Source organism: Microcebus murinus, chromosome X, assembly GCF_040939455.1.
Source record: "Microcebus murinus isolate Inina chromosome X, M.murinus_Inina_mat1.0, whole genome shotgun sequence".
NCBI lineage: Eukaryota > Metazoa > Chordata > Mammalia > Primates > Cheirogaleidae > Microcebus > Microcebus murinus.
In genome coordinates this window covers 119,439,235-119,459,101 of record NC_134136.1, presented here as the reverse complement: position 1 = coordinate 119,459,101, position 19,867 = coordinate 119,439,235, and the positions used below count along the sequence as shown (strand labels likewise).

Sequence of the window (19,867 nt, the reverse complement as noted above, 5' to 3'; positions counted from 1 at the left end):
GACTTGCAGGTGTGGTTTAATTTTTGTCTTACATGGCCTTAGGCTTGGTAATGATTTTGTATCATATTGTTACAAAGAATAACTCCAAAAGAAATAGGTATCACTAGGTGTGTCTGACCTCCCTTTTCCTCATGGCTGGCAACTCAGCTGTAACGATTTTGGGGGGGTCTCCTTGGCAAAGAGGGGTTCCATTCAGTCAGCTTGGGGAAGCTTAAGAATTTTATTTTAGTTCCCATGCCTTAGGGGAGTACAGGCCACAGGGACAGGGAACCCAAGCAGAGCTTCGCAGACTACCTGAGTTAAGGAGACAGAGCTGAGATTCTAGGGCGATCAAAGCAGCCATAGTTCACAGGAAAGAATATCAGAGAAGAGAATGCTCCACACAAAGAGAAACCTGGAGATTTGTAGAAGGACTCTCTTTCAAGTATTCAGTTAAGTAGGGATCACTGTGTACATGTAAGGAAACCACCTAAGGCTGAAAAAAGAACCATTTAAAAGGATTACAGGTCTCACCACAAATAAATGATAAGTATGTGAGATAATGCATATATTAATTAGCTTGATTTAGCCATTTCATGATATATACATATTTCAAAACACTATGTTGTACACCATATATATGTATACACACACAACTTTTATTTGTCAATTTAAAAACAATAATTTAAAAAGGATTATAGGGAATAATACTTGGTTCTCACACAGGGCTGTGAATTTTGCCTGCTTATACTAGCCAGATTGGAAAACCTCATGATTCACATGGCTTTGGGAAGGGTACACAGAAGTCTCTTGCCTCAGTAGTGGGGAATAGTCAGCCTTCGACTGAATACAACTCTGGTCTTGCCTAAAAAATCTTAAGAGTAAGATTTGAAAGGATAAAACTATTTTCAATTAATTTAACTTGATCCTAGAAAAAATATAAATAATATTTAGAGGAATAAAACATATCAAACTCCCAATAAGGTAAAATTCACAATGTCTGACATATGATCAAAAGTTAGCAGTATATCCTCAGCACTGCGACGGGGGCTTCCCCTCAGCCACAGACACCACCGCCGCTGGCCAAGCCCCGCAGCTCCCGCTGTCCGCGGGCGCCATGCAGTTTATGTTGCTTTTTAGTCGTCAGGGAAAGCTTCGGCTGCAGAAATGGTATGTCACGCTATCAGACAAAGAGAAGAAAAAGATTACAAGAGAACTTGTTCAAACTGTTTTAGCACGGAAACCGAAAATGTGCAGCTTCCTTGAGTGGCGCGATCTGAAGATTGTTTACAAAAGGTATGCTAGTCTGTATTTTTGCTGTGTTATTGAGGATCAGGACAATGAACTAATTACCCTGGAAATAATTCATCGTTGTGTGGAATTACTTGACAAGTATTTTGGCAGTGTGTGTGAACTTGATATCATCTTTAATTTTGAGAAGGCTTATTTTATTTTAGATGAGTTTCTTTTGGGAGGGGAAGTTCAGGAAACATCCAAGAAAAGTGTCCTTAAAGCAATTGAGCAGGCCGACCTACTGCAGGAGAAAACAGAGAGTATGTATCACAGCAAGAGTTTCATTGGGTGTAAGAAAGCGTACTAGAATACGTGCTGGAGTACAGATATGCATCAAAATGTAGTAGGATATATGAATTCAGCTTGTAATTATTATTTTGTCAAGTTTGTTATTTATGTTTTAGCATTACCTGAAAAGTCTATAATTACATTAAATCCCAAGGGATCATCCTAGTTACTTCATTAAATTGATATTTTCATAGGGAATTTTGCTCCAATAATGATCCATCATTGGGGCTTATAATTTGTTTTTTACATACAATATTGAAATATGTTCAGAGGTTCGTTGACAAAAAAGTACTCATTAAATACTGTGAATTACTAATACCATTGATAAAGAAGTAGAATTTTCCTATGAAAATGAGAACTTCTGTAAGAAAATGAAGCATTTGGGAGTTTAATTTATTATTAATAGCATTACTTTAACTTCTTCATTCCACTATAATTTATTCTGAGAAGGGAAGTAAAAGGGCAAACTATCTCTTTTAAAATGTTTGGGGATTATTGAAAGGGTACTCACCCTAACAGTTATCTAAGGATTAAAATTTAACTGACTTTTCTCCTCAGATACTTCTGTATTTAATGGTTGTATAAGTTTAGCGATCTATTAGATTTGGGGGGTGTTTGGGGAACAGTTTATATGATTTTTTAGCTCAAAATTTAAAAATTGCAACTTGAATAAATATTGAAATGAGGATACTTTAAAAACACTCAAATAAGCAGTTTTAAACTTTTGGAGTCACAAACCTTCCGGTTTGAGAGTTATAATTCCTTTGAGAGTCTCAGGGGTGACGAGCCCTCTCCCTAGGAAAATTTGTACGTAATTTTGCCTCAGACTTCAGGGAATTCTTGGAGACCATAGAAGTCTATCTGTAGACACTCTGGGGTCACTTTACCAACCTCACCTCAGGTGACATTTTCTTCCTTGTTGATGTGAGAAACATCTTGTTAGATATATTTGTAGGCATAGACATTTAACAAATCTGTTTGGAGAGTTCTTTAAAATCTATGTTGAGGATTTTTTAAAAAGTAATATCCTTAGTCTCAAAGTCATACTCTTTGGATTTTTGGTTTTTGTAGCTCTAAGTGAACAGTTAAAAACTTTCATTGCTACTCAAAGTACCACATGGGTGACTACTTTTCCACTTTTTCTCTAGGATCTCTGTTTCATGTAATAAAATCCTGATGAATGTAAACACTGGTGGAAGGGAATATTCTAATTGAATTTTCAGTTAACTCAATACTGACCAGATAACTTACACTGAAAATCTTTTCAGAATATTTTTAGTAAATACAGTGTTTCAGGATTTTGTAGGAGTTTTGGAGGACTTGGGTCATCATTTTGTTGACCCTCATGTTCAGGAAAGTTATAAAAGATTGATCTCAACTCCTGGGCATTGTCTAGAAGTTAAATATTCAGTTATAAACGAAAGAACAAAAGCAAACAAAACCTTAAGCTTTATGTAACTTTAGGTACTGTGAACTAAATGTTCTAGAAATTTGATTGTATCTATGTCAGCTTGTACACTGTGTGTAAGAATATATGTATTTCTTTTGTAGCCACGTCATGAATATTTTAATGTCCCTCTGTACTAAATGACTACTCATCGAGTATGCAGAATTTCACAGAGGAAATAGAGTGCTGATATGCATATGAAAGAAAATGTCCTCAGCTTGCTGACCGATTATCTTGTATGATAATAATAGAATATTTCAGAACCAGTACCTTTATGATTGTATTTTTTTCCTATTCTCATTCTTAATTCTTGTCCATTTTATTTTCATTCTATATGTGATCTTGATATAGCTTATTCCTGTCTGAAACTGAGTTTATCTCATTTTGACAAAATATAGCCTGTGAGTGTTTTGAGTAATATTTCATTTTAAACACATACATGTTATCATTAATGAAACATCTGTTACTAATCTTATTTGAAGAAAACCTGGCAATCGTTAACATGTTTACCAAAGAAAATATAGCTGAAGTGCTAGGTCAAAATAAGCAGTGCCATAATATATATATATATATATATATATATATATATATAGTGTAGTTCAAATATTGGGAGGCAGGGGTGATTTATCTTACAATCTATATGAGCTAATGTGTTCTAATGTATCATATAAAATTGTATGTGGAAAAATACAAGAAAGTAAAATTGATCTGTACTATTGTATATTTAAAGTTAAAACTTTCAGTTTTTAGGAAACTTTGAGCACCACATTTATTGAATCACATTTGTGCTATATAATAATATCAAACAATCCCTTTAAGAATTTACAGAAAGCTATGTCTGAAAAGTCTCTTCTGCAATATCTGTCGCTTAATAGTAGCTTTTTCAAAATATTAATGCTGAGTTTATTTTATAGTAAAAAAATCCTATTTTGAAAGGAATCTATTCTAAAAGAAAAAGAAAAAATCCTAATGTTAACTTTTAATACCTAAAGACATATTTTACTAGTTATGGCTTTCTAATATATTAAGTCTGCATTTAAATACTTAATGCTTTTTAACTGTGGCTTTATATTTCTGAATATTAAAACTTTTAATATTGATCACTATTGTATATTTTAATAAAACATATAGCATGTTTTATTACAAAAGGAAAAGTACCAAATAATTCATTGTTTATATCTAGATAGCTTAAAGCCTGAGTTTAGTAAGTTATTAAACAATAACTTCAGAACATGATCAAACAGGTTTACCACTGAAAGAAGACCTATGAAAATGTGTTTTGACCAAACTTAGTATTAGGCAGGTATACAGATGAGTTATTTCCATTCTAACCATCTTGCTGTAATGTACTACATTTGAAGCACCTAGATGTGCTATCAAATGAGAAATTTAGCATTATACATTTGAAGCATTGAGAAACATTGGTCTTTCATCTCCATCTGTTTCCTCTATCCCTTCCTCTGCCCCACAATATGTTATCCATCTGATTTTAATGCTACATAAATATGCATTGTCTCATGCCTGTTTGCTTTGGATGCTGTGTGCTGAGCTGTAACCAAATGTTGCTTCTTTTGTTATCTGTATACAGCTGCTTGCTTTAAATTAGTAGATTCTGAAATAGCTTTCCTTGCATGTCTAAAATAAAAATATTGCATGTAAAAAAAGTTAGCAGTATAAAAAATCATTGTTAATGTATACACTTTAAATGGATAAATTGAGTGATATGTTAATTATATTTCAATAAAGCTGTGAAAAATCTTACACAGCAGTCAAAGAAGAAGGAAAATAAGACTTATGATGAAGGGGAATATCAATCAATTGAAACTAATCCAGAGGTGACACAGAAGTTAAAATTAGACAAGGACATTTAAAAAGTTTAACAACATTCCAAATATTCAAAAAGTTAAGTATAGTTTTTCTAGATGTGAAAACTATAATGTCAGATGAAAAATACAGTGAATGAGAATAATATCAAATTAGATTGAACTTAATGTGGCAAAGGGAACTATATAAAGTAAAACAGACAAATGAGGGGGAAAATGAACTCAGTATCAATGATAAGTTGAACAACTTAAGGCAGCTAATGTATGTGCAGTTGAAGTCCTGCAAGGGTAAGGGGTACAAAAAAACTGAAGAAACAATGTCCAAAAATTTTTACAAATTTGATGAAAATTATGAATTATAGATCCAAGAATCTCAAGAAACCTCAACACTATCAATGTGAAGAAAACTATATCAAGGCACATTATAATAAACTTTCTCAAAATCAGTGACAAAGGGAAAAATCTTAAAAGCTACCAGAGAAAAAAGACACATTATATACAAAGAAACAAAGATAAAGATTACAATAGGTTTCTTGTTGGAAACAACACAAGCAAAGAGACAGTAAAGCAATATTGCTAAAGTACTGACAGAAAAAACAAAACTGTCAACTTAGAATTCTATGAATACAACTATTGAAAATATCTTTCAAAGACAAATGTGAAATAAAGGCATTTTCAAACATATAAAAGCTGAAAGAATTGATCACCAGGAGACCTGCTCTACAATAAATATTGAAGGAATTTCTTAAGGCAAAAAATTAAGTGATACTAGGTGGAAATATGAATCTATACAATGGAATGAAGAACACAGGAAACGATGATACATTGGTAAATATATGATATTATTTAAATTTCTTTAAATCACAATTGGCTATTCAAACAAAAATAACAACAAAGATATGTGAAGCTTATAATATAAGTAAAATGTATGAAAACAACAGCACAAAGACCAGGAGGAAAGATATTGAAGTATATTGTTAAAAGACTCTTATAATACCTATGAAGTGGTATAATATCACTTGAAGTTTATAATAAGTGAAAAGATACATACTATAAGCCCTAAAGCAACTACTAATAGGTAATAAGCCAACAATGGAAATAAAATGGAATCATTTTTAAAAATTAATTATTCCAGAAGAAGGTAAATAAAAAGGAAGAAAGGAACAAAGCACAAATGGGACAAAGAGAAAATAAATATTAATAGTAAGGTGGTAGATTAAAACTAACCATATTTGACATGTAAAAGACATGAATATCTCAATGAAGGCTGAGATTGTCAGATTGAGAAAAAGAGCAATACCCAACTATATGCTTTCTATAAAGATACAGATAGGTTAAAACTAAATGTTAAAAAAAGATATACCATGCTAATGCTAATCAAAGGAAAGAGGATATATTAATATTAGACAAAGTAGATTTCCAAACAAAGCATATTGCCAGAGATAAAGAAAGCCATTTCATAATGATTAAGAAGTCAATTTATCAAGAGGACTTTACCACCTTAAACATTCATGCACCTATTAATAAGCTTCAAAATACATGAAGTAAAACCTATCATGTTTTCACTATGAAATTGCATCCCAGAATTGCACAAAGGAAGAGGCAAATCCACAGTTGTGTTTGGAGATTTAAATCCTCCCCCCAAAAAATAACTGATAGAACAAGTAGATGGAAAATTAGCAAGGCTATAGATTTAAACAACACTTTCAGTCATCGAGACCTGACTGACATCTATGGAACACTCCACTAAACAATAGCAAAATATGCACATGGAATATTACCAAGATAGACCATATCCTGGGCCATAAAAGAAGCCTCAATAAATTTTAAAGGATGCGAGTCATAAAAAGTATGTCTTCTGACCACATTGGAATTTCCTTTTAAATCAATACTGAAAGGATCTCTGGAAAATCCCTAAAATTTTGGAAACTGAATAACACACATCTGGACAAGCCATGAGTCAAAGAAGAAATTAAAAGAGAAAGTATAAAACATTTTGAACTGAATAAAGGTAAAAGTACAACATATCAAAATATGTGGGATGCTAATTCACCAGTAATTAGGGTGAAATTTATAGCACTAAACACTAATATTAGGAAAGAAGTAATGCCTCAAATCTATGACCTTAGATTTCACTTTAAACAAGTAGAAGAAAAGAGCAAATTAAACCTGAATTGAGCAGAAGTAAGTAAATAATAAATATTGGAGAGGAAGTCAATGAAACAGAAATAGAAAAATACTGCAGGAAAATCAATGAAACCAAAACCTCCTTCTTTGAGTAGATTGGCAAAACTGATAAAACTCTAGCAAGACCGAACCGGAAAAAAAGACATAAATTACCAATATTTGGAATGACAGAGTGGATATCACTAGAGATTATGTAGATATTACAAAGATAAGAGAATTTATATATGATTGTATTACATTATATTCAACAATTTGAAATTAAAAATTGGAATTGAAAATAGAAATTTTCGAATTTCACTTGATGACATTGAAAAGTTCTTTTTTTTCTTTTTTATTTCAGATTATGAGGGTACAAATATTTTGGTAACATGGATTTCTTTTGCACTGCTTCAGTCAAAGTTATAAGTGCACCCATCACCCAGATAGTGTACATTGTACCTGTTAGGTATGATTTCACCCATCCCCTCCCGCCCCCTCCCACCTGTATGACTTCTGCTGAGGTTTACTTCCATCAGCGCACATCAGTGCTGTTCAGTTAGTTTCAACTTAATACTAAATACATGTGGTGTTTGTTTTTCCATTCTTCAGATATGTCACTTAGGAGAATGGTCTCCAGTTCCATCCAGATTGTTGCAAAAGGTATTAATTCATTTTATTAAGGCTGAGTAGTACTGCATGGTATACATATAGCACATTTTCTTTTTTTTTTCTTTTCCTTTTCCTTTTTTCTACAATACCACATTTTTTTTGAAGTTATGCAAATCCTTACATTTATTAGTTACTCTTTAATGGGTGTTAGACAAATACCATTAAAAATTGGGTGAGGAGGGAAAGGCGGAATACATACCACATTTTCTTAATCTGCTCATGTATTAATGGGCACTTGGATTGATTTCACATCTTTGTGATTGTGAATTGTGCTGTAATAAACATTCTAGTGCAGGTATCTTTTTAATAAAATTACTTTTTTGGGGGGGTAAAAACCCAGTAGTGGGATTGCTGGATCAAATGGTAGGTCTACTTTTAGTTCCTTAAGGAATCTCCATACTATTTTTCATAGAGGTTGCACTAGTTTGCAGTCCCACCAACAATATACAAGTGTTCCTATTTCTCTGCATCTACACCAACATCTATTGTTTTGGGACTTTTTGATAAAAGCCATTCTCACTGGAGTTAGGTGATATTTCATTTTGGTATTGATTTGTATTTCTCTGATGATTAGTGACATTGAACATTTTTTCAGATGTTTATAGGCCATTAGTCTATCTACTTTTGAAAAAAAGATATCTTCTTTTGCCCATTTCAATGGGGCTCGTTGATTTTTTTCTTGCTAATTTGCTTGAGTTTTTTTGTAGATTCTGGTTATGAGCCCTTTATTGGATGTAGAGCATGCAAATTTTTTCTCCCATTTTGTCGGTTGTCTATTTGCTCTGTTGATTGTTACCTTGGCTGTGCATAAGCCTTTTAATTTAATCAAGTCCCATTTATTTATCTTTATTTTTACTGTGATTGCCATTGGGGTCTTCTTCATAAATTATTTGCCTAGGTATATGTTTTTAAGAGTTTTAGAAACATTGCCTTTTAGAATTCTTTTTGTTTCATGTCTTATATTTAAGTCCGTGATCCATCTTGAATTAATTTTTGTGAGTGGAGAGAGCTATGCATCCTGTTTCAATCTTCTACATGTGGCTATTTTCCCAGAACCATTTGCTGAATTGGGGTTCTTTTCCCTAGGGTATATTGCTGTCTACTTTGTCAATGATCAGATGGCAGTATGTGAATAGTTTTATATCTGGGTTCTCTGTTGTGATTCATTGGTCTATGTCTCTATTTTTGTGCCAGTAACATGCTGTTTTGGTTACTATAGCCTTGTAGTATATCTTGAAGTCTGGTAAAGTAATGCCTCCAGATTTGTTACTTTCTCTTAAGGTTACTTTGGCTATTTGAGCTCTTTTCTAGTTCCAAATGAAGCATAGAATTATTTTTTGTAGATCTGCAAAAAAATGACATTAGTATTTTGGTAGGGATTGCATTGAATCTATAAATAACTTTGGGTAGGATGGACACTTTAACAATGTTTCTTTTACCAATACATGAGCATGATATGTTTTTCCACTTGTTTACATTATATGCAATTTCCGTCCTCAGTGATTTGTAGTTCTCTTTGTAGAGATATTTTACCTCCTTGGTTAAATATATTCCTAGGTATTTTATTTTCTTTGTAGCTATAGTGAAAAGTATTGAGTCATTGACTAGATTCTCAGATTGACTGTTGTTGGTGTATAGAATGCTAGTGATTTGTATACATTGATTTTGTAACTGGAGGCTTTGCTGAATTTATTTATCAATTCCAGGAATCTCTTGGTTGAATCTTGTGGTTTTCTAGATATAAGATCATATCATCAGGAGTAGGAAAAATGGCGGAGTAGGGGTGCCCTCCTGGCTCTCTGCTCCCAGAGAGAAAAGTGAAGAAAGTGGATAGCCACACGCGAGGGATCTGCACTTCCACGGGACCAGCTTCACAAGCCTGCAGACATCCACCAGGAAACAGAGGTATAGGACCATTTACAGCCTAAAGTAAAGGTGAATCGATTATTCTTCCGCAAAAATCGGGGATTCGGAGGCACACAACAAGGAGGGAGCGAGGCCTGGTTTAAGCCGCTGCTGGCTGGCTGTGGTGCCAGCCCTACCTGGTGCTGAGAGACACACCCCCTACACCGAGCTCCACTTCCACGTAGGCCGGGAGGTGCCAGAAGTTGGTGAGAAGTGGCAGCGCAGGACTAAGCTGTGTGGAGAGGAGACTAGAGCGGGGAACACTCTGAGTTCTCTGGAGCACACAGCTACCGCAGTTTGAGGTGAGGGAGGGTCTGAGCCTGGCAACCACTCTCCGCACAGCAGGAACCAGAGCCCACTCGGGCATCTCCCTGCAGAACACTCCCAGGTCAAGGTGAAGGGGAGTTTACACAGGAGACTTTGACTTTGGATATAGAGGAGGTTTGGGATAGCACTGGGAGGTCAGAGTGCGCAAGGTTGGACTCCTTGATCCATTGGGACACACCTCCCTCTGCCCCTCCGGCACCGCTCCCGCCCTCGCATTCCAGTGCTGACTTGGCATTCCAAGCGCTGACTTGGGCTCGGGGTTTGGAGGGGAGGCGCAGAGAGAGTGCTGGTATGTGCCCCTGCTCCACCAATTTGATATTGGACCATCATTTGCTGCACAAGTGGCACTGACTCTGTGCTCAGAGAGTGGACCCTGCCTGGACGGGGAAGCACTACAGGGGAGATTGCCCTTGGTGGATTTAAGGCAGAGAAACATTACCTTCCACACTCTCCTGTGACCCAGAGCCCCGCTCTGGGCTCCAAAGTCTTTGTCCCACCCTTGGGGGCGGGGCTGAGATGGGAACTGTTCCCATTCCTGCCGCTTATCTCCACCTGTGTAATTAAGGAGACAGAAGACAGAGGTGGTAGGTCTCATTGCCTGCCTGCCCGCTTCTGGTCAGTCTCTCCCTGCACAGGTCTCCTGTGCTCTGTGTCCAGAGTGCGGAGCCCGCCTGGACAGAGCCGAGCCTTGTAGGAGGTTGACTTTAGTGGTTATAAGGCAGAGATATTCTACGACCCCCACATCCGGGGATTTGGGGCTAGGCCTTTGGCCCCAAAGTTTGTATCCCTGCCTTGGGGGCAGAGCCGAGATAGAAACTGTTCCGTTCCTGTCGTTTATCTCCACCTGTGAAATTAAAGAGACAGAAGATGGGGATCGGTGGGTCTGGACACCGGCCTGCTGGCTTCAGGACAGCCTCTCCCTGCACAGGTCTCCTGCGATTTGTGTCCAGGCTTTGGAGCCCTCCGGGGCAGGGCCTAGTCTCGTAGGAGGCTGCCCTTGATGGTTATAAGGCAGAGAGATTTTACGACCCACACACTCTGGTGACTTGGGGCTGGCCTTTGGATCCAAAGTTTCTAGCCCCACCTTGAGGGTGGAGCTGAGATAGGAACTGTTCCTGTTCCTAACATCTATCTCCACCTGTGTAATTAAGGAGGCAGAAGACGGGAGGCTGCCGCGGAGCAGCCCGGAGACCAGATGAAGGGTAGGTGAATCGGCCATTTCCCCTCCACTGCATCTCAGACTGCTGGTGGGCTCCCCAGCGGGTAGAGAGACCTGCATACACCATCCCAGAGATGGCCACCGCCAAAGACCAACACCACCTACAGGCTCAGAAACTAAACAAGACATGTGAATACCCAAATGAAAACCTATAGGAAAGAAACAACAACTGATCGACATGGGAAGAAATCAGCGAAGGAACTCCAGAAATATAAAGAAACAAACTAAAAACACACCCCCAAAGAGGAGCACCATCCCCTTAGAAACAGACAACAACCAAAACCTACCAACCAAAATGACAGAAGAGGAATTTCGTATGTGGATCATAAGAACACTCACCAACCTGCAAGAACAACTCAATAACCAACACAAAGAAACCACAAAAAGCCTCCAGGATATGGAACAAAAGGTCACTAAAGAGATCAACACAGTGAAGAAAACTTTAACCGAATTCCTGGAGATAAAGAATCAACACAGGGAACTACAAAATACAATGGAAAGTCTCAAGAACAGGGTAGATCAAACAGAAGAAAGAATCTCAGAGATTGAAGACAACACCCTCCAATTAAATAAATTAGTCACAGAAATAGAGCAGAGAAACAAGAGAAAAGAGAAAAGCCACCAAGAGACGTGGGATTATGTGAAAAAACCTAACGTGAGGGTCATAGGGTTACCCGAAGGGGAAGAAGACATCACTCAAGGGTGGGACAAGTTCTTGAATATATAATAGAGGAAAATTTCCCAGGCATTGCTCAAAATCTCGAAATACAAGTTCAAGAACCTCAGAGGACCCCTGGGAGATTCAATGCAAACAGGAAGACGTCACGACATGCAGTCATCAGACTGACCAAAATATCAACTAAGAGGCCCTTCTAAGAGCTGTAGATGAAACAAGCAAGTAACGTACAAGGGAAAGCCAACTGGAATAACATCAGATTTCTCTACTGAGATTTTACAAGCAAGGAGAGACTGGGGCCCCATTCTCATTCTTCTGAAACAAAACAATGCCCAGCCTAGAATCTTATTCCCTGCAAAACTAAGCTTCATATATGAAGGAGAAATAAAGACAATCTCAGACAAGGAAAGCCTCATAGAATTTACCAAGACAAGACCAGCCCTACAAGAAGTACTCAAAACAGTGGTACACTCGGAAAACCATAATAAAAACTCACGAATATAAAAAAAACCAAAACCCAAAGATTAAAGGCCAGATATTACTATGGCTCAAGAGAGAAATCAAGGCAACAACATCCAACCCGACAAAATAAACAGCAATCTACCTTACCTATCAGTTCTCTCAATAAATGTGAATGGCTTAAACTCTCCACTCAAGAGACATAGGTTGGCTGAATGGATAAGAAAATAAAGGCCAAGTATATCCTGTCTTCAAGAAACACATCTAACATGCAAGGATGCGTATAGACTAAAAGTAAAAGGGTGGAGATCAGTATTCCAAGCAAGTGGAGCCAAAAGAAGGCTGGCGTGGCAGTTCTAATTTCAGACGATTTAGTTTTTAAACCAACAAATGTAGTGAAAGACAAAGAGGGTCATTATATAATGGTGAAGGGCACAGTTCAACAAGAAGAGATAACAATTTTAAATATATATGAACCCAACTTAGGTGCACTCAGATTCATAAAGCAAACCTTACTGGATGTAAACAAATTGATTAATAGAAATACCATAATCATCGGAGATTTGAACACCCCACTGATGGCACAAGACAGATCTTCCAAACAGAAAATTAACAAAGATATAATGGACTTAAACAAAACTCTAGAACAATTGGGACTGACTGACATTTACAGGACATTCTACCCAAAATCCACTGAATATACATTCTTCTCATCAGCTCACGGGACATTCTCTAAGATTGACCATATCCTAGGACACAAAGTAAATCTCAAGAAATTAAAAAAAATAAAAATCCTACCATGTACCTTCTCAGATCACAGTGGAATAAAACTAGAAATCAACCCTAACAGAAAACCACATTTCTACATAAAAACGTGGAAATTAAACAACCTCCTACTAAATGATTACTTCATAAATGAAGAAATCAAGACAGAAATAAAAAAATTCTATGAAGAAAATGACAATGGAGAGACAAGTTATCAAATCATCTGGGACACAGCTAAAGCAGTTCTGAGAGGAAAGTTTATCTCCATAAATGCCTATAATTAAAAGTCAAAAAGATCACAAATAGACAATCTAATGAAATGACTCAAAGAGCTGGAAAAAGAAGAACTGACCGGCCCAAAACCCAGCAGAAGAAGTGAAATCAACAAGATCAAATCAGAACTAAATGAAATTGAAAACAGGGAAGCTATTCAGGAGATTAATAAAACAAAAAGTTGGTTCTTTGAAAAAATACACAAAATTGACACACCATTGGCTAAGCTAATGAAAAACAGAAAAGAGAAATCTCTAATAAGCTCCATCAGGAACAAAAAAAAGAAATATCACAACTGATCCCAAAGAGATACAAGATACAATTTATGAATACTACAAAAATCTTTATGCACACAAACTGGAAAATGTGGAGGAAATGGACAAATTTCTAGAAACACACAGCCTCCCTAGGCTCAACCAGGAAGAAATAGATTCCCTTAACAGACTAATCTCAATAGCTGAAATAGAAACAGCAATTAAAAATCTCCTTAAAAAGAAAAGTCCCGGTCCAGAGAGTTTCACACCCGAATTTTACCACACTTACAAAGAAGAACTAGTACCTATCATGCAGAAACTATTCCACAACATCGAGAAGAACAGAAACCTCCCTGACACCTTTTATGAAGCGAATATTACTCTGATACCAAAACCAGGAAAGGATGCAACAAGAAAAGAAAACTACAGACCAATATCCCTAATGAATATAGATGCAATAATTTTCAACAAAATCTTAGCTAACCGAATCCAGATGCTTATCAAAAAAATAATCCATCACGACCAAGTGGGCTTCATCCCAGGGATGCAGGGATGGTTCAACACACATAAATCTATAAATGCAATTCACCACATAAACAGAAACAAAAACAAAGACCACATGATTTTTTCAATAGATGCAGAAAAAGCTTTTGATAAAATTCAACACCCTTTCACGATACGAACACGTAATAAAATAGGCATAGAAGGGACATACCTAAAACTGATACAAGCCATATATGACAGACCCATAGCCAGCATCATATTGAATGGGGAAAAATTGAAATCATTCCCACTTAGAACTGAAACCAGACAAGGCTGTCTACTATCTCCACTTCTTTTCAACATAGTATGCAAGTCCTGGCTACAGCAATCAGTCAGGAAAGTGGAATTAAAGGTATCCAAATAGGGGCAGAAGAGTTCAAATTCTCACATTCTTTGCTGATGATATGATATTATATTTAGAAACTCCAAAGATTCAACCAAGAAACTCCTGGAACTGATCAAAGAATTTAGCAAAGTCTCAGGATACAAAATCAATACACAGAAATCAGAGGCATTCATATACGCCAACAACAATCAAATTGAGAACCAAATCAAAGACTCAATTCCCTTCACAATAGCAACAAAGAAATTAAAGTACCTAGGAATATACTTAACCAAGGGATTTAAAAGACCTCTACAGGGAGAAATATGAAACTCTGAGGAAGGAAATAGCAGAGGATGTAAACAGATGGAAATCCATTCCATTTTCGTGGATGGGCAGACTCCACATCATTAAAATGTCTATACTACCCAAACTGATCTACAGATTCAATGCAATACCTATTAAAATCCCATCAGCATTCTTCACAGATATAGAAAAAATAATTTTACGCTTCGTATGGAACCAAAGAATACCCCGAATATCAAAAGCAATTCTAGACAACAAAAACAAAATGAGAGGTATTAATATGCCAGATATCAAACTATACTACAAAGCTGTAGTAATTAAATCAATCTGGTATTGGCACTAAAATAGGAATATTAGCCAGTGGAACAGATCTGAGAATCCTGATATAAAACCATCCTCATATAGCCATCTAATCTTTGACAAAGCAGACAAAAACATACACTGGGTAAAAGAATCCCTTTTCAATAAATGGTGCTGGGAAAACTGGATAGCCACCTGTAGAAGGCTAAAGCAGGACCCACACCTTTCACTTCTCACAAAAATCAACTCACGCTTGATAATAGACTTAAACCTAAGGTACAAAACTATTAGAATTCTAGAGGAAAATGTTGGAAACACTCTCCTAGACATCGGCCTAGGCAAAGAGTTTATGAAGAAGTCCCCAAAGGCAATCACAGCAGCAACAAAAATAAATAAATGGGACATGATCAAACTACAAAGCTTCTGCACAGCCAAAGAACCAGTCATGAAAGTAAACAGATAACCTACAGAGTGGGAGAAAATTTTTGCATACTATGCATCCGATAAGAGGTTGGTTACTAGCATATACTTAGAAATCATGAAAATCAGCAAGAAAAAATCAAATAACCCTATTAAAAAATGAGCCAAGGACTTGAACAGAAACTTTTCTAAAGAAGACAGAAGAATGGCCAACAAACATATGAAAAAATGCTCAACATCTCTAATCATCAGAGAAATGCAAGTCAAAACCACAATGACATATTACTTAACTCCAGTGAGAATGGCCTTTATCAAAAAGACCCTGAACAACAAATGCTGGTGTGGATGCGGAGAGAGAGGAACACTTCTACACTGCTGGTGGGACTACAAACTAGCTAGACCTCTGTGGAAAGGAATTTTTAGATACCATAAAGTGATACAAGTGAATCTACCATTTGATCCAGCAATCCCATTACTGGGCATCTACCCAAAAGATCCAATGACACTCTACAAAAAAGACTCCTGCACTCGAATGTTTATAGTGGTAGAATTTCTTGAGTCCAGGAGTTTGAGGTTTCTGTGAGTTAGGCTGACGCCATGGCACTGTAGCCAGGGTAACAGAGTGAGTCTCTGTCTCAAAAAAATAAATAAATAAATAAAAGAATTAAAAACATCCATATTTGAAAGTAAGTGTTAAAACTAATCCAATTTGCAACATGATCATATATGTACAAAACCTGATAGAATCTACAAAAATCTAAGAACTAGTAAGTGAATTTAGTAAGGTTGTATTAGAAAAGATCAATATACAAAAATCAACAGTATTTTTGATATACAGTACTAGTAGCTAAAAGTAAAAAATTTAAATAAAAATACCCTTTATAACAACATCAAAAATATTAATAGTGAGGGAAAAATTGGACAAAAGATGTGAAAGACCGACACATGAAAAACGACAAACTATTGCTAAGAGAATTAAAGAAGACCTAAATTAATGGGGAGATATACCATATTCATGAATTAGAAGACTAAATATTGTTAAGATGTTAATTCTCCCCTGATTAAAGTACAGATTCAACAGAATCCCATTGCAAATTTCTGTAGGCTTTTTGTAAAAATTGACAACACGATTCTAAAATTCATAGATATACAAAAGACCCAGAATAGCCAAAACAATTTTAAAAGACATCAAAAAGAAAACATGTAGGATTTACATCAGTTTACTGCAAGACTTATTATAAAACTATAGTAACCAATTCAGTGTAGTAATTGTACAAAGATATACAAATAGGAACAGAATGGAGAGTCCAGAAATAGACCTGCAAATATATCGTCAACTGAGGTTTTTTTTATTATTATTATTTATATTTATTTCATCATATTATGGAGGTACAAATATTGTTAGGGTTACAAATATTGCCCCTGCTCCCATCCCTGCCCCCGATGTGTCCAATCCCCCGGTGGTGTGCATCACACACGTTATGGAAGCATACACCCCTTTCCTCCTCCCCCCTACTGCCTGCCCACCACCCGATAAAAACTTTTGTTTTGATTTTTTTTGACATTTTGGTTACATTGTATATCTTTGCCTCTCCCTAAGAAGGGTTAGAGTTATGCCCTTCCCTTCCAAAATACTCGCCACCTCCCTAAGATTGGGTCCCCCCCCCCGAATCCCTGGTGAGCATTGCCACCATTTGAAAACCATAGTTTTAATCAGTCAGTACCAATTTGATGGTGAGTAGATGTAGGGCCCAATTTCCATGTCTTGTGTCGCCTCACTTTGGATAACGGGCTTAAGCTTAATCCAGGATAGTATAACCGGTGCTAGCTCACTGTCATTTCTTAAGATTGAGTAATATTCCATTGTGAACATATACTACATTTTAATTATCCACTCATGAATTGATAGGCTCTTGGGTTGTTTCCATGACCGTGCAATAGTGAATTGCGCTGCTATAAACATTCAGGTGCAGATGTCCTTATAATAGAATGTCTTATGCTCTTTTGGGTAGATGCCCAACAATGCTATTGCAGGGTCGAATGGTATTTCTATTTCTAGCTGTTTGAGGTATCTCCAAATTCTTCTCCACAAGGTTGAAATAATTTTCAGTCCCACCAGCAGTGTAGGAGTCTTCCTGTCTCTCCGCATCCACGGCAGCATTTGTGTTTTGGGATTTTTTGATATAGGCCATTCTTACTGGGGTTGGGTGGTATCTCATTGTGGTTTTGATTTGCATTTCTCTGATGATTAGAGAAGTTGAGCATTTCTTTATATGTTTGTATGACATTATTCTGTCTTCTTTGGAGAAGTTTCATTTCTGTCGCCCATTTCTTGATGGGATTGTTTGATTTTTTCTTGTTAATTCTTTTAAGTTCTATATAGATTCTTGTTATTAGACCTTTATCAGAGGTGTAGAGAGCAAATATTTTCTCCCACTCTGTGGGTTGTCTATTTGCTCTACTGATGGTTTCCTTGGCTGTGCAGAAACTTTTTAATTTGATCAGATCCCATTTGTTTATTTTTGATGCTGCAGTGATTGCCTTGGGGGTCTTCCTCAAAAATTCTTTGCCTAGGCCAATGTCTGATAGGATTTTCCCAACATCTTCTTCTAGGATTCTTAAGGTTTCATGCCTTAAGTTTAAGTCTGTTATCCATCTTGAGTGAATTTTTGTGAGAGGTGAGAGGTAGGGATCCTGGTTTGCTCTTCTGCGTGTAGCTAGCCAGTTTTCTCAGCACCATTTATTGAAGAGAGATTGTTTTCCCCAATGTATATTTTTGTCAGCTTTATCAAAGATTAGATTACCATATACTGATGGTTTCATCTCTGGTATCTCAGATCTATTCCAGGTATCTATGCTTCTGTTCTTGTGCCAGTCCTAGGCTGATTTAACTATTATTGCTTTATAGTACAGCTTGAGGTCAGGAAGACTGATGCCTCCCAGTTTGTTCTTTTTATTTAAGATTGCTTTGGCTATACAAGTTTTTTTATGGTTCCATAAGAAATGAAGAATTATTTTTTCTAGATCTGTAAAGAATGCTGATGGTATCTTGATGGGGATTGCATTAATTCTGTAGATCACTTTAGGTAATATTGACATTTTAACTATATTGATTCTACCAATCCATGAACAAGGTAGATTTTTCCATCTATTTTAATCTTCTCCAATTTCTTTTTTTAGTGTTTCATGGTTCTCTTTGTATAAATCTTTTGTATCTTTCATTAGGTATACCCCTAGATATTTAATTTTCTTTGGGGCTATAGTAATGGATATTGCGCTTTTGATTTGAGTTTCTGCTTGATGGTTCTTGGCATATATGAATGCTTCTGACTTGTGTATATTAATTTTATAACCTGAAACTTTACCAAATTCGGTTATCAAGTCTAGGAGTCTCTTGGAAGAGTCCATGGGTTTTTCTAGGTATAACATCATCGGCGAAGAGTGAGAGTTTGATTTCATCTGCCCCCACTTGGATGCCCTTAATACCCCTCTCCTGTCTCATTGCTATCGCTAGGACTTCAAGTACTATATTGAATAGGAGAGGAGACAGCAGGCACCCTTGTCTAGTTCTGGATCGAAGGGGGAAAGATATCAATTTTTCTCCATTTAGAATGATATTAGCAGTGGGTTTGTCATAGATGGATTTAATAAGTTTAAGGTATGAGCCATCTATGCCTATTTTGTGAGGAGTTATCATAAAGGTGTGTTGGACTTTGTCAAATGCTTTTTCTGCATCTATTGACAGAATCATATGGTCTTGGGTCTTGATTTTATTTATGAAGTGAATTGCATTTATAGACTTGCGTATGTTGAACCATCCTTGCATCTCTGGAATAAAGCCCACCTGGTCATGGTGAATTATTTTTTTTGATGTGCTGCTGAATTCTATTCGCTAAAATTTTATTTAGGATTTTTGCATGTGTATTCATGAGGCATATTTGTCTGTAATTTTATTTTTTTGTTGTGTCCTTTCCTGGCTTTGGTATCAAAGTGATATTGGCTTCACAGAATGAGTTAGGAAGGATACTATCCTTCTCAATGGTTTGGAATAGTTTCTGAAGTATAGGTATGAGTTCATCTTTGTATGTTTGGTAGAACTCTGAAGTGTAACCATCAGGCCCAGGACTTTACCCTTTGGGCAGGTTTTTAATTACTGCTTCAATTTCTGAGCTTGAGATTGGTCTGTTTAGGAATTCTGTTGCCTCCTTTGTGATCTTAGGGAGGTTGTATGAATCTAAGAATTTGTCCATTTCATCTTCGTTCTGTAGTTTTGGGGCATATAGTTTTTTATAATAGTCAAATATAATGTTTTTTATTTCTTTGGTATCTGTTGTGATCTCTCCATTTTCATTTCTTACTGAGTTTATTACAGTCCTCTCCCTTTGGGTCCTTGTCAATCTAGCAAGAGAGCCATCAATTTTGTTTATCTTTTC

The 19,867-nt window shown here is 36.3% G+C and overlaps 1 pseudogene; it reads left to right on the top strand.

The window, feature by feature from the left end:
• The first annotated feature begins 1,063 nt into the window (after window positions 1–1,063).
• On the top strand, window positions 1,064–1,834 carry LOC142865882 (AP-1 complex subunit sigma-2 pseudogene; annotated as a pseudogene).
• The last annotated feature ends 18,033 nt before the right edge of the window (window positions 1,835–19,867 follow it).